General features: G+C 39.9%; 1 long non-coding RNA gene and 1 pseudogene across 2 annotated transcripts in view; one reads left to right on the forward strand and one right to left on the reverse strand.

Annotated features, from left to right (window-relative positions):
• Positions 1–400: 400 nt before the first annotated feature.
• The window catches only part of LOC134363845 (uncharacterized), a 41,868-nt gene continuing 25,976 nt past the window's right edge, over positions 401–16,292 (forward strand). For both annotated transcript variants that reach the window (XR_010021775.1, XR_010021776.1), the window contains exons 1-5: positions 401–553; positions 10,124–10,238; positions 10,995–11,108; positions 12,238–12,364; positions 12,533–12,729. This is a non-coding gene — a long non-coding RNA (uncharacterized LOC134363845). The remainder of the gene's footprint in view (positions 554–10,123; positions 10,239–10,994; positions 11,109–12,237; positions 12,365–12,532; positions 12,730–16,292) is intronic.
• Positions 7,019–7,540, reverse strand: LOC134363567 (glycine cleavage system H protein, mitochondrial-like; annotated as a pseudogene).

Here is a 16,292-nt window from a genome sequence, read left to right on the forward strand (position 1 = left end):
CAGCTGACTACAAATTTGTGGGCCCCCATGACCACTGTTTGGGGAATTCACTAGAACAGCTCACAGAAAAGCACTAGACTTACAATTACAGTTTTATTATAGCAAAAGGGTACAAATTAAAATCAGGCAAAGGGAAGATATGTAGAGAGCAGAGTATGGAAGGGGTCCAGACTCAGAGCTTCTGGCCATTTCTGGCGGAATCAGTGTTACTTGGCCATGATTAGCACGGAGTATCACTAACTTGAGAAGCTCATCTGAATCTTTGGTGTCTAGAGTTTTTATTGCGGCTTGATCGCATGCTATCTGTATACCTGACCTTTAATCTCTAGCCTTTCCTAGTAATCAGACTAATTAATGTCTTTCATTTTCAGTTCCTGGAGATCAAACTGATGTCATATGTCCTAAAGCCATCATCGTAAATCACATTGTTAGACTGTCCAGTGGCAAAAGCCATCAGTCAAACAAAAATAATCGTATCAGGCAAGACAGGACAATCCAGGGGCCTGAAGGTCATATCCCAGTAGCCACAGGCAAAGACCAGACCTCTCTTTGGGTAAGGTTAATTCTTCACCAAATAGTTAACTATGGGAACCTATGGCTCTGGACTTGTCACTGCCTTTTTTTCAGTGGAGCTATGGAATATGTATTTTATGAAAAGAGAAAAATTCCTTGTTTATACTAATTTTTCCACAGTATTTTGTATTTCTTTATACATTTTATCTCTTTTCTCTGAGATTGAAAATCTTACTTATTTTATAGGTGAAAAATACTGACTTTTTAGATTTGTATTTATTTGATTACTGAAGAGGTTTCAGATATTTCCCATGTTTATTAACCATTTGAATTTCCTACTCATGTCCTTTGCCTATTTATCTATTATGGATTGTTGTGATTTTCTTATTAATTCATAGGAATTTTTTTTTTTTGGTGGCTGGCCAGCACAGGGAACCAAACCCTTGACCTTGGTGTTACCAAGCCACACTCTCACCAGCTGAGCTAACCAGTCAGTCCCCAGGAAGTCTTTTTTAAAAGCTATTAATAACCCTTGTTCTAATATTGTCATATCTCACCAGTTTTGAGGAGAAAGGGAAGTCAAAGCTTTGGGTATTCAAATTGATGGATGATGGAGGTAATGGAAAACAACTTCTTTTTTTGGTTTTCTGCCCTTTCCCCCCATAAGCCAGAGAACCAGTCATTTCTATGATCAGTTCTGAGTATATCATCTGTTAGAAAGAAAACCAAGAAATTGGACCTGTCTTCTGGGGGACTTCTCTGCCGTTGTTGCTGTCACTTCTGTATGGTGTTACTGTTGCAGATGGCGTGGGTTTACCAGGCAGCCTTAGTCCTTGACTGTTAGGTGCCTGGTAGTAAGTAACTGAGGTATGTGCAGCTCTCACTGAAGTGACTGCAGTTGCTCAGGCTTTAAAGCAGGAGTCACAAACTTTCTCTGTAAAGGACCAGATAGTTAAGCTTTGTAGGCTTTGCTGTCCAAGTGGCAAAATCGAAGTTATTATATAGGTGCTTATATAAACAAGAGAGAAAATGTCTGCCCAGCCAGTCCCATTTGTCTGGGATGGGCCATTCAGGGTGCTGGGCATGCTTTGTGCCCAGTTGCCATCAGTTGAAGACTTTGGACGAAGAGGGGAACCGCCTGAAGGGCATGGGCCTGGCCGCCTGAGAGTGGAGGCCAACATCATTTTACTTTCTGCCCAGAGACTCCCAGATCCTGAGTCACCCCTCTCTTCTTTCTGGAAACCAGGTGGCAGGCCAGGTGTCCTGTTGGATATCCCACTTTAGGGCTGAGATTTTACTCCTTGCTGCCCTGCAGTTGCCAACAGTAGGAGCAGAGTCCCCTATGTGTAGGTGGTCTCAGTGTGTTCCCTGGGCAGCAGGAGGCAGCACTGAGAGTGGAATGGATAAGGGATGCCCTTGTCACACTCAGCCCTGTTCTTTTTGGCTACCGTAGGTAGGTTCTCCTAAGTACATTTCTTTAGCTATGAAATTTTCAATGCATGCATTTCCAGAGAATACCACACTGCTGGGATGATCAGGTGTGGAAAGAATTTCTAGTGTTTGCTACATGCCAAGAATCACCTTTTCATTTATGGACCCAAAGAAATCTTGTTCTCCTAGTACCTCGGTCCATGTCATTTCTTGGATGGAAACTTTCCTTTCTGTTGAAAACTTTACCTTGTTATATTTCATTACCTAAGTAATGATTATTACTTACTTTATGTGCCATATACATAGGACATTACAAGTGTTTTGCCATCCCACTCTTCTTATCTAATATTGAAGTTTTTTTTTCTTTTCTTTTTTTTTTTTGTATTGTATTTAGAAAAATGAATATTTAAAAATGATCCCATAAAGTGGTAAAATTCAGGGGTGAGGCAGGGAAGAAATGTTGATATTTATAAAGGAACAGTAAAATGCCAAGTTATAGAGTGTGTTTCAATGTGTAGTCACATGTAAGGGATCCTAATGTTTTAAGTACATTCACTTCCTTTTTTCCTTCCTGATCAGCTGTAGATTTTAACTGATTATACCACTTACTTGTTATGTGACTTTGGGAAGTAACTGAACTTCTTTGACTCACAGTTTTGTCATTTGAATAATGGGGATAATACTAATCTTTCTCACAGTAGGAGTTGAGAGAATACCATGTTCCTGGTATAGTCTTTACTTCATGGTTCTAATCAGTGGTAGCTATTGCCATGCCGACTATATCGTTATCTCTAAGGGTAAAACACGGTAAAGTGGAAGTATATATTTCTGAGTTTAATTTTTGTTTTTACTTAAAAAACAAATGCTTTTTATGTAGCTTTTCTTTCTGAAAGTAGATATCATGGAGTTTGTGCATAAATATAAGATTTTCATGTTGCTTAACACTAGGATGTTCTGTTTCATTAGAGCAGGCAATTTTATTATTTTCTATTTTATTCCCAAAGCCAAGAAAATGCCTACTACATACTAGGTTCTCAGGTGATATTTTTATTGAAGGAATGTAGCAAATTGACCCGAGTTCAAGCACCTGCATCTTTTATTTACTAGGTTTGCCTTTAGGCAAGTTGAATAACTTCTGAAACGTTTCTTCTCATCTGCAAATGGAAACAGTAATAACATGAATGTCATACATATTATGATAACCAAGGTAATGCCTACAAAACTACTTAGCGTAATGACTTGTATGTAATGAGTCATTCAATAAGCACTAGTAATGATTATCTTATGTGCCATATGCATAGGACATGTGGCATACACAATAGCATTTGTGGCCATGAAATCTAGGAACCTTACAGTTGCTCACAGACTTACCAGTGTTGGTAGACCCATGGGGAAATGTTGTTTGATCTTACCAAGTAGGTTTTTCTCTTTGCTATTTTTGGGTAGGACTTTGGTAACAGGCAGTCAATGAGGATGCAGAGATTGAAGATTCAAAAGGGGACTTCTGATTAAGCTGCCAGTCTTATGGCTGTAAAAAATGGATGAAAACATGGGATGTCATATCAGGGTAGGTCAGGAGTTGCTTCCCAAAATGATATTGTCCTTAACATCACTTAGAAGCTATTAGAAATGAGCTAAATAACAAATGGTATTATCAAGTGTGCCTATATAATGGAGTCGATTTTTAATGTAGGTTCTAGAGTCACTGCAATGAAAACTATCCTTGAAATTGTTTAAATTCTTTATGAAGTGTACATACAAACTAATTCTCAAATAAGTTTAGTTCTGTCATCTTTTCTGGCCAGCATTGTTAATGACTGTAGTTTCTTAGGTTGAGCTGTTTCTTAGTGTGAGTACCAGATGAAGAGATTGGTGTTTGTTAAAAGGCACATAGCTTGCTATAGCTTATCAAAATTTCCCTCATGTAAGTATCATGGAATGGGGGAATTTAACTGAGGTCATCCTTATTCTTTAATGATTTCTATAGCCTCTGATAGAATGAGAGCAGTATGAGCCATAGGTCATGAAGAGAAAAAGAAGGGTTGATAAACTGCTCGAGACTGAATAGATATTACAACTAAATGAACTATGTGATCCTGAAATGGATCCTGAATTTGGGGGGGGGGGACTATAAGGGATATTATTAGGGCATTAATTTGAATATGAACTGTGGATTAGGTGATCATAGTGCATCAGTGTTAAATTTCACAATTTGATAAATGTACTTTGGTTAGGTATGAGAAAATCCTTGCTGTTAGGGCATACACACTCTGAATTATTTATGGATAAAGGGACATTCTGTTTGCAAATTGTCCTTAAGTTTCAGAAAGAAGTATATCTCTGTGTCTGTGTATGTAGAGAGCACGTGCACTGGCACAAATGATAAAGCAAATAGAGGACTGTGTTTGTAGTTGGTGAGCCTGGGTAAAGAGTACAAGGGAGTTCTTTGTCTTATTACAGTTTTTCTTTAAGTGTGAAATTATATCAAAAGAAAAAGATAAATGAGATTTAAAAGGAAACAAAAGAAAAGAAAAAAAGTTGATACAGTGGTTATTACTTAGAAAAGATTTTATATTTAGTGTCTTACAGAAATCATGTGTCTCTTTGTATTGCTTTACCCCTATTCAGTACAGGACTTTTCTTGTCCCAGTGATCCCATTTAAATGTAATCCATATAGAAACCTCCTTTGATCACCTATATCTAAAGTAGGTCCTTCTTCCTACCTACTCCTCTTTCATTACATTTATCAAAATTTGTATTATGTTTGCTTTGTTCTTGTTTGATGACCTTTCTCCTTCAAGACTATGAATTCCATGAGAGCAAAGATCACTTCTGTTTTTTTCATGGAATACTCAGTCCTGGTCAGTAAATGTTTGTTGGATTTGGATCAATGAATTAATTAATATTCCTTCCATTCTAGTCACCATACTTTAGCTACCTAATCTTTCAGAAAACAAAATGGCTCATTTTAACCTGGAAGATAAAGACCCAGCCTGTACTTTTGAATTTGGCATACATTCACTTGTTCATTCAGAAAATCTTTATTGAACACAGTCCTCTGACTCCCTGCTTATCTCTCTAGCTTCCTCTCATCATCTCCCATAACTGCATGCCTTTTCTAGGCCTGAATCCTCTGGCTCCAATCTTCTCTTGTAAGTGCCTTTCATATTTACCTTTTACTCTCTGCATATTTTTTAGACAATATTGCATTTATGATAATTATGCCTACTTTGCCTGGCCATAGATATTGCCCTTTTTCCCCATCATTTTTATGTTTTCAGTTCCTAGCACTTGTGTGTACACAATCTGTTTGTTGAGTACAGTTACTGAAAGCTTGTCTTATGCATTGCATTGGGTATTTTATATATAGATATGTTGTCCTGCTTAATCTTTAAGCTAACCCTATAATATGGGGTTATTATTTTTTCTGGTAATTGAGGTTCATAGTAGTCCAGGGGCTATGTTTATCTTGTTCACTGCTATACCCCATGTCTAGCATAGTTCCTGGTACATAGTAGACAACCTATGAATGAGTAACGTTCAAACTCACTAATAATCAAAGATGATATGTAAATATAAAATAGTGAAATATTATTGGTAAGCATTTAAAAATATGATGCTGGCAAGAATATAGTGACCTTATTGCCTGGGTACATTGCCTGAAGAGTATAAATTGGTACAAGAAGCAATTTTCTGGCATTCTCTAGTAGCCTTAAAATACTTGAATGTTTTGACCCAGCAATTTTACTTCTAGGAATTTATCTTATGGAAATAATTCTAAACATAAGAAAAAAAATGTATGTGTGTGAGATTAAAAAATAAAAACATTAGTAAATATAGTAAATAAATTTCAGTGTATTTACAAGTTGGATGCTTTGTAGCCATTAATAGTGATGATTATGAAGCATTTGTAGTAATATGGAAAAATGCTTATTAAGTGAAAGAAAAGTAATTTTAAGAGTGAGGATAGACTTTATAATAATATTTCATGAAATCTTCAAAATTCTAGTGATTTAACATGTTTTTCTCTCTAGCATGCAGTGTCCTACAGGAGTTGGCTGGGGACCTTGCTCGTTGTTACTCAGGAACCCAGCTTTGTTACTTTGAGGCTGTGTTCATCAGCTACTTACTTGTCACTTTAATCTATTGGCTTCCTAGTTACTTTCCCTAATTCATTAAAAGATTTGGTAGTAGTCTGTAGTATCACAGGAAATACATGTTAGTCTGTGTTAGTTAAGTAGTTGGGCTGAACCCTGGGGGCTGCATTTGTAGAGGATCTGCACCACCCATAAATGGTAATGGTGGGAGGGTGAGTAGGTGATGGATGAACTGGAGCCTTACTATTGTTGTGGAGATAGTAATGTTGGAAAATCTAGGGATTTTCCTTAAAGAACAAGCTGAAGAAATCTTCAAGCATGTGATGTCCTAGGAATCTTCACAGGAATGTAGAATAATCCTCTGGCAGTTTAGGTTTATTTGTTTTATTTAGAAATTATTGCAGAGCTAGTTCCCAGGAATGTTTAGTCCTTGCTTTTTTTTTTTTAATGAAGAAGTTGAATATTTTTATTTCTTATTTTGCCGCAAAGCTGTTGCTTCACTGTATAAAAATAGCTCCAGCAAATGCAGTATACTGAAAAATTAAGATAGTATTGTTCTTCATCTCACACTGTACAACTAACAAAACACTTTTCTCCACTCCCAGTATTCTGACCCAAATCCAGGGATAGATGTAAGCACGTTACAACATTATATAAAGCTTAAGATAACAGTGTTATCCTTGAATTACATAATTTTTATAACTAGTTTTTACCATGGATTATTTCATGAATTCTGAATACTACAGCCTAGTAAAATACCTAAAAATTTATAGGGTATTAGAAAAAGATACAATGTTTTGTTTATCTGCAATCATTCAAAAGTTAAGGAGTATTTTCTTCCAGTAGCAGTGTTGAGAGCAGTTTCTTTTTCCATCGGTATTGCTAAAAGTTGCTATTCCAAGTCTTCTATCCACCATTAACTTAAGACGAACTAGGCTGGATTAAGTTAATACTAGTTTGTTTGGGGGTTCCATTTTCACTCCTCAGTGGATTTTATGTATTTCTCATACGCTTCTTCACTCATTAGTTCATCTAGTTCTGAAGGTTTACTCAGTGTCATCTTGATCAACCAACAGTCTTCATAACAAGATTTGTTGCCAAGTCCTGGATTTTCTGCAAAAGCTTCGTTAATTTCAGTTACTTCTCCCGACAGAGGAGAATAGAGTTCACTAGCAGCTTTCACACTTTCCAAAGCATCAAACTCATCATTTTTGTTCAATTTTGTCCCAACTTCAGGCAGACTACAGTAAACAACATCTCCCAAAGCTTCCTGTGCAAAATTGCTGATTCCCACTGTTCCAATATCATTTTCTGTTGTTATCCATTCATGTTTGTCTGTGAGTTTATGCACCGAGAGCAGAGCAGGTCCCGTGTGCAGCGGCTGGTGAGCGCCTACCGTCAGCCGCCAGGGCCGCGGAGTGCAGGGCGCGGTGGGCACCGAAGCAGCGCGCAGGGTGCAGATGGCGGCTCACATGCTCTGCGGCGCTAACAGCGCCATGTTCGCAGGGGACCAGAAGGTCGCCGCAGCGCGCCGCGCCTGGGCCACCCGGGCCGGCGGGGGCTAGTCCTTGCTTTAAAGAAGCTTGTTATTTAATATAGGTGAGAAGTATGAAAAGAAACATCACAATGTATGCAAGCAAAGAAGCACATATATGTAGTGCAGCTAATGAGATGATTGATTCTGTGTGACTGAGTCTGTGAAAGAAAACGTGTGTGAGGTTAGGGCAGGAGGAAGGTGGCAATCATAGTAGGCAGTGGAGAAGGAGAATTCTAAGCAGGGAGAACTGCCCCATGAAAGCTCAGAGACTTCAACAGCTCATTTTGTACCAGGAGTTTAAGCAGTGTGGTATTTGGGAGTGAAAAGTTATGGAGTAGCAGGAGGATGGGGTAGGAAGTTGCAACGGAGAGGGAGTGGCAATATTGCATTTGTTGTCATGGATGTTATCGTAGTGGTGAAAGGCATGAGATGGCAGAGTTGGACTAGTTGGAGTTGAATCGTTGTTCTCTAACCTTTGGCATTACTTAACTCCTTAAGTCTTAGTTTCCTTATCTATAAAATGAGGATGACAATAATATCTACTTTAAAGGATTTTTGTGAGGAACAAATGAAAGCATTTCATTTAATAACGCATTTAGAATAGTTTACTGGGATATAGCAAATACTCACAAAATGGTAGCTGCTGCAGTAAAAATCATAGTTACAAGTTTTAAGCAATAGAAAAACTTGATCAGTCTAGCTTAGAATGATCTCTTTGAAGGTGGTGTGGAGGATGATGGACTAGGGATTGAAGAGACAGAGTAGGTTGAGAAGCTTTTGTAAAAATCTAGCAGAGGGACAAGGAGAGTCTGATTTAAGGCAGTAGCAATAGGAATAGGGATAGATAGTCAAGAAATATTTGTGTTAGAATTAACTGGACAAATTTGCTGATGTTTATGTGTCTATTAGGACAAAAGACCTAGGGTAGCACACGATTGATTGGGTGAATGTAGATTCCATCAACAAAGAAAGAAATGAAAAAAGCAAGAAGGCTTAGGAGGCAGAGAAGATAAGGAGTTTGGTTCTAGAAACAATAATATTGAAGAAATGCGTATAGGAAATTAATTTGGATTTGTTGAGTTTGAGAGGGGTTGGATGGATAATTTAGGAGAGATCTGGGCTAGGTTTTGGAGTCAGCAGTCAACAGTGGTGGTGGCTGCAGCTGTGAGTGTAGAGTAGCTTTACCATACAAAGGAGAGTAAGGAGGGCTGAGATCCCAGCCAAACACTGGAGAGTTGGCTCGTTCTCTGCCAGACACCATGTACTACGTGAAATTTTTCTTTCACATCCTCATAACATTTCTATAATGTTGTTGCGCTGTATTAATTATCTATTGCTGAGTAAAAACTTGCTGTTAGAATCAACATAAATATTTCACAGATTCTGGGCATGGCTTGGCTGGGTCCTCTGCTTCAGGGTCTCACAGTACTGCAGTCGAGGTGTTCACCAGGACTGGGGTCTTGTCTGAGGCTCAGCTGGGAAAGGATCACTTCAAGGTTCAGTTCCTAGAGGGTTGTCAGACTGAGACACTCAGCTTCTTGTTGGTGTTGGCCAGAGGCCACCTTCAGTTTCTTACTAAGTGGACCTTCCCATATGGCAGCTTCCTTCATAAAAGCTCTCAAGGGAGAGAGTCAGCTGACCGGATGGAAGTTACAATATTGAGTAACAATTATGGACATGACATCTCATCACTTTTGCCATATTTTATTCATTGAAAGAAGGTCGCAGGCCCTGTCTACACGTGGCATGTGTGTGGGGTGGTTGGGGAAGCAGTCATTAGAGTGTGGATATCAGGAAGTGGAGGTGGCCCAGATAATTGCTGCTGTCTTAGAGATTATCTGCTGTGGGTATCATTTTTATTCCTATTTACAAAAGAGGAAACTGAAATAGTTAAGTTACTTACCCAAGATTATATCATTGCAAGCAGTGGGGCCAGGCCCAAACTTAGTATGTCTGACTCCACAGCCTGGGCTCTTCTTTACCATTATATATATATATATATATATTTTAACCTTTTTTTGTAACCGGTAAGGGGATCGCAATCCTTGGCTTGGTGTCGCCTGCACCGTGCTCAGCCAGTGAGTGTACCGGCCATCCCTATATAGGATCTGAACCCGCGGCAGGAGCGCCGCTGTGCTCCCAGCACTGCACTCTCCCGAGTGAGCCACGGGGTCAGCCCTACCATTATATTTTAAGGAGTAAGAAATGGCTGCAGATTTGTGGACTTTTTTTTTGTTATTTTGTTTGTTTTTTGGTGGCTGGCTGGTAAGGGATATGAATCCTTGTCCTTGGTGTTATAACATGCTCTACCTGACTGAGCTGACCAGCCAGCCCCTCATTTCTGACTTTTGTTTGATGTCTTTTAATGGAGTGATGTAGGTTGAGGTCATATGGTTGTGGTTTCTGTGAATGTGCAAGTAGGGAAGAAGACTGAGTAGTGACTACTCTTAAAAATGGTGATTTTGAAAGGAAGAAGAGAACAATAGCCATATGTTATGTATTGAATTGTTTCCCTCTAATAATTCAGAAATTTTTCTTTTCTAGTTCTATGAGTTTAACCATTAATGCCATTCAGTTGCCAGTATCAAGCAAAGCAAACCTAAGCCCGTTTTAATCCGCTTTTTAAGAAAACTGGTAGTCTTTTTCACACTTCCTGACGGTAAGTCACAGTTCCTACCTTTATAACTGTTTTTGATGTAATGTATTTGAAAATGTATATGTCCTTGTTTTATAGATGAGGAAGCTTTATTTTATAGATGAAGTCTCAGGTTGGAAAAGTTAATGGCAGAGTTGTTTAAAATGTTCTAATTTCCAGACATTTCTACTTTCTCCAGACACTTTCTACTGTTGCACAAGGTGATATAACTATTAGGGCCAGAGTTTCTTACAGAGCATTTCTAGCCTAGTATGGAAGTGAAGCACAGATAAGAGGCAGCTGGTAAAAAGGATTGGGACTCATTTCCCCTAACTTTCAAGTATTGGCTACTGTTATTTGCTACTAGTAAGTTTAACCTTAAGACTTATCTATATTTTGTCGTAAGAAAGAACTTTTGTGGGTAAGAAGATGTTTGACCAAATATTTAATTCTTCATGTAAAAAACAGTGTGAAATATACACATATCAACTTTTGTTCTAACTGCTGGCTTCTTTCTTCCTGAAAACGTATATTATTTTTATGGTAGAACAGTTATGCTTTTCTTTTTACTAATCTCATTATTGTTTATTTTTTTAAAAGCATCAAGTTTACCAAATTGTTTAGTTAGCCATCTTAGACATCAGAACCCTTTCTGTGGTTGTTGTTATTTATATGGTAAGACTGTGCTGTGTCTTAATGATGAAGGTATTGGCACTTGTAGTTGTGTTTGTAAAGTTGATCACTTTTCTTGTTTCTTTTATCTTTTATTAACCACATCAGAGAGTGAGATAGATATAAGTTCACAGCATCCAGAGAAATCATCACGAAGTTATATGTATTTCTGGTCAACACTGGAACTACTCTAACATTTGACACTGAACTTACAGTGTAAACGTGAGCTGTATTTTATTTATTCTCTTTAGTTTTGCATTTCATGTGCATGCAAAAAGTTTAAAAAATTTTGATTTTGAGAAAACTATTCCACTGGTAAAGAGTAGCAATACAGCATGTCTTAAATCTTTTATCCCAATACATTACCTAAATAAACAAACTGATTTCAAATTGAAGCTGTCATTATAAGTACCTGTAACCAATTGCTATTCTAAGTTTCACAGGAATTCGTTAAGGGAATTATTGCTAACTTTATAAAGCAATGTGTATCACTTCCATTTTTTTTTGTCATTGGTTTTTATTATCTTATGTGAATAAGTCAGTAGGTTTGTTGTGTTTTCTTAATGAGAGAACAAAATAATTTTAATATTTTAGCCAGATGTGGCTCATATGTCTAATAATTCTCCATTCTTCTCTTTGCTGGGGTTTCAAATATTTGACTAATGAATACCCTATTATATTTGCAAAAAGTAGACAGAGCTCTCCAGGGAAGGAGGATATATTTTGAGGCATAACTGGAAGGAAATAGTAGTAGTAAATATTACTTTCAAACCTGCTTATATTTTTATAATGACCATAATAGCAAAGACTTGATAGCAATGCCAAATAAAGCTGACACTAAAATTATTATATATAATTAGTAGAATCAATAATCTTTGTTTTAAAAATGGAATTATGAAATAATTTTCATTCACTTGCTTTCATTAAATTCAGTTTTTCCTTTAAAGGAATGATTTTTGGAAAGACAAGAAAAGGAAGGAATTTTCACATGGTTTAAACTTAGTGCAATTTATGTAATGTGATGTGGACATTTTAGTAGGAATCCTGTGCCAATTTGAGCATATTCCTTTTCTATGTTATATAGAGAACACAAAAATAAATATGTCTACTGCCTGTGTTTCACTGACTCACTTTTACATGTGACACAATGGGTGATTTATTCACCTGTGATCAGCCAGTTGATTATGGAACCTAGTTAGGAAATAGAAAGCTTATACTTATACCTTCTTTTATGGGGAAAGTTTTAGCGTGAAGTTCATTAACCTGTTAGGCGTTTTTACATAGTTCTACTTTGGTAATAGTCATCGGGCAAGTGTAAATAACTGATTTTTTTGTCTTTTTTTTTTGGAAGTGTGGCTGATCTTAAGCATGCCATTCAAAGAAAATACAAGATTGCTATTCAGCACCAGGTGCTGGTGGTCAATGGAGGAGAATGCATGGCTGCAGATGGAAGAGTATGCACCGACAGCGCTGGGATGGTAGGTATCTAAGAGACCTTTCATATAAGGACGTTCCACCTCATCAGATAGGGAGCTGGGAACTCAGTGTTCAAAAGCAAGGTTTATCTACTTCATATACCAAGGGCAGGGTGTATACACAGTATTTGTAAACTTTTATTTCAATTCTGCCTTTTTTTTTTCATGTAGGACACAAATTCAATTTTTCTTTTTAACAAAGAAATGATCTTATGTGATCGTCAACCTGCTATTCCTAAAACTACATTTTCAACAGAAAATGACATGGAAATAAAAGTTGAAGAGTCTTAGGATGCCTGCAGTTTTCACACTGTTGCTTCAAGGACACAACTTTTCACACTGTTGCTTCAAGGACACAACTTGCAGTGGTAAAATTAAATAACTATTTTAACTAATTGATTCTAAAAGCATTCAAATCTAAATAACAGAGTAGTCTTAAACTACTCCAAATTCAAGTATCTTTCTCAGGTGTTGGGTCTGCCACCGGCTGACCCGAACAGCCCTTGCCTTGCTATCAGTCTCTCCCTTGGTGTCCCTTCTGGTGGGCGGGCAGATTGCCCAGATTCCTCTTTCCCCAGTCCCTGTTGAGAGGAGATGGAGGAAGAGAGCCATGAAGAGAGGTGAGCACAGCTGCCGGCCCCAACCAGCCTGTTAAAGAACACTCAGACACGGCGGGGGTTCTGTCGAGCAGTTCCGTTTATTATCACACAAGCACTTGCTTTTAAAGGCAAATGGGGAAGGGAGGTTTTTACATCCTCCAATCAGCTTAAAGGTTACAAGAGCATGCATCCTGTCTCAAGCCTAGCTATTGCAATCATGCAGTGTTCACGAGCACGGAAGCGTGTATTTGGCCAATAAGGGCTAAGGCAAGGTTCCCGTGGATACTCCCACCCTACTTCCTCCCAGTGCCATCTTAGGCTGCCACATTAATACGCCCCTGTGGGCCCATAATGGCGCCGCTTGTAATGTCACTTAAGGTGGCGTTAGTTTTTAAGGCCCAACATCTCCCCCTTTTTGTTTTAACAAGGCAGCTGGAAGCGGCTAACCTTTCCAGCCTCGCTTCTATTCCCTCTGGTGGCTGTGCCTGTCTTAGGTTGTTTCCCTCTGGAAATCTTACCTGTCATTGACTATCCAGCCAAGCGGGGGCGGGGCAGAGCCTTATAACTTGGTGTTGATATTTTGAAGGGCCATATTGACCCAGAGGCTGTCAGGTCTTTCATTATGGGCCACCTCCTCTACCACCTGGGTGAGCATTACGAGAAGTGGTGTTGCGCCTTATAAGGGACACAACCTGGTGAATGGCGTAAGGCCCCAAGATGATTAAGACAAGGAAATTGGCTAGGCGGCCCTCCAGGGAGGGCAGCAAGGTGGTGAGCCACGGGGAACTTGAAAACCAGCTTTGGAACCAGTTACTATTGGCTTCTCGCTCTTTTTTGTGCTTTTCTAGCCCTTCTCTAAGCTTAGCTAGGGAATCATTGACCACTCTAGAGTGGTCGGTGTAGAAGCAACACTCTTCTTTGAGGGTGGCACATAGCCCTCCTTGTTGTAGAAAAAGCAGATCCAATCCACGTTGGTTCTGTAGCGGATTGTATGACCTCCCAGGTTTGGTTGGCTGGCTCCTGGGGACCTCCCCCAGTGGCAGAGGACCTTGTCCTTGTTGACCCAAGGAGGGCGGCCGCTTGGAGCATCCACAAAGGGTTCATAATGCAGTCTGAAACATACAAACAGTAAACTCCTCAGGGTCCTCAGTACCCTGGGTGTCTGGCAAGAACTTAAAATTTTTGGCTGGGACCCATATAGGGGTTGACTCACTGAGGGGGAAGACACAACCAAACCCTCAACCCATAGTTAGCAACGGGTCAGGGCCCCTCCACTGGCCTGTTAAGGGGTCTTTCCACTGCACTTGGACTTCCGGGCACGTTGGTTGAGCTGACCAGTATTTCTGGAAGGCAGACGGATTCATTTTTGGAAAAATTTAGGATGTTTAAAGTTAGGAGTGCCTGTCCCAACTGCTGATGAGGGCTGATGACTCCCTCTTTTTGATTTAATAATTGATTTTTTAGGCATTGGTGATGCCGTTCAACAGTGGCTTGTCCTTGGGGGTTATAGGGAATTCCTGTAGTATGTTTAATGTTCCATTGTATTAAGAATTCTTGTAAGGCTTTGCTAGAAAAACAAGGCCCATTATCTGTTTTAATTTGTGCTGGCAGCCCTAAGGTGGCAAACACTGCAGTAGGTGATTTTTTGCATGCTTGGCAGCTTCACCTGCATGTGCTGTGGCCCAACACGCTTGTGAATAGGTGTCAACGGACACAAAAACATATTTGAGTTTCCCAAAAGGCGGGAAGTGAGTTACATCAGTTTGCCACAGCACATTAGGCTTGAGTCCCCTAGGATTGACCCCTGGTGGTTGTAAGGGGGGTACTTGCAGATAAGCAAGGCATGACTTACATGTGTGTACAATTGTTTTTAGCTGTGAAATAGGTCTATTTGGAAACCTGGCATGTAGACCTCGCCAGTTTACATGAGTTAAAGTGTGCAGTTGGCTGGCACTATCTGTTGTATATATTTTAGGGCCCTGAGAGGCAAGAGTGTCTGCCTGGGCATTTCCAGTGGTTAGAAATCCTGGCATCCCTTGATGACCCCGAAGGTGTTGAACAAAAATAGGGTTATTGTGGCCTTGTAAGGTACTCCTTACTTGTATCATAAGGGAGGAGATGGGATTAAGCAAATGTGGGCTCCCGGAAGCCCAGGGAGAAGATTGGCCGCATATAAGCTGTCTGTAAAAAGGTTAATGGGGTCTGGCACCTTTTGCAGGGCAAGGAGTATAGTGAGCAGCTCTTTGTATTGTGCCGAACCGTCACAGGGGTGAAAATGAGTAGTGGGGGCCGCCTGTGATGTGGTGCGTGGGGGGTTGTAAATAATTACAGCAGCCCCTGATTTGCCACTGTCTGTGAAGACATTGTAGGCATCTACCAGGGGTTTGGCGACAAAAAGCTGTGGGTTAGTCCATGACAGCTCTTTGAAGGCAGAGACCCATTTATTGTTGCCATAGTGGCAATCAACAACCCTGAGATACCCTTCTAGAGCCAGTGCCAGCCGGTTTTGATATTGAGCTAACCATGTAAAATCTGCCAAGCGGAAGGGGACGACAATTTTCTGTGGTTCCTTTGCGAAACATCTTAGTGAGCATTCCCTTCCTTTCACTATTAGGTCAGCAGCTTGGTTCAGAGTGGTGTACACCCGGGAGGCCCCTCCTAGGGATGTGTACCCATTGGAGTGGCTCCCCGCTTTGGGTTAGGGCAGCCATGTATGTGGTGTTAGCGGCTATGAGCCATAACTCTATAGGGGACTCAGGGTCGTAGCATTTCAACTGGGCGCTGTGTAGGAGATCTTGGACTGACTTTAAAAGCTGACGGCACTCAGGCGGGAGCATGAAGGGGGTGCTGGGGTCCGAAGCGTGCAACAGGGCAAACAGGGGAACGAGCTGGCCGGAGGAAAGGGAGATCCATGAGCGTAGCCAATTTATTTCGCCTAGAAGCTTTTGTAATTGAGGGAGAGTATACGAGTTTGAGATGGTTAGCTGAGGCTTTAATGGGCTATCCTTTTCTAAAGTTAAAAGTGTGCCCAGAATTTTAAACGGAGGTATGGTCTGGACCTTATTGGCTGACACCTGTAACCCCCGTTTAGTCAAGCAGGAGAGAGTTAGGCTGAGTGCATGAGATAAGTCCGTGGGCGTTGGTGCCCCAAGAATTATGTCATCCATGTAGAGATAAAGAACTACATGTGGCAGCTGTTTTACAGGATTAAGCAACTGAGAGACAAACATTTGGCAAAATGAGGGACTGTTAGCCATGCCTTGGGGAAGCACCACCCACTCAAACTGCCGATTGGGAAACTGAAAGTTTACAGAGGGGATAGAAAAGGCAAA

The sequence above is a fragment of the Cynocephalus volans genome, chromosome 15 (assembly GCF_027409185.1).
Source record: "Cynocephalus volans isolate mCynVol1 chromosome 15, mCynVol1.pri, whole genome shotgun sequence".
NCBI classification, from domain to species: domain Eukaryota; kingdom Metazoa; phylum Chordata; class Mammalia; order Dermoptera; family Cynocephalidae; genus Cynocephalus; species Cynocephalus volans.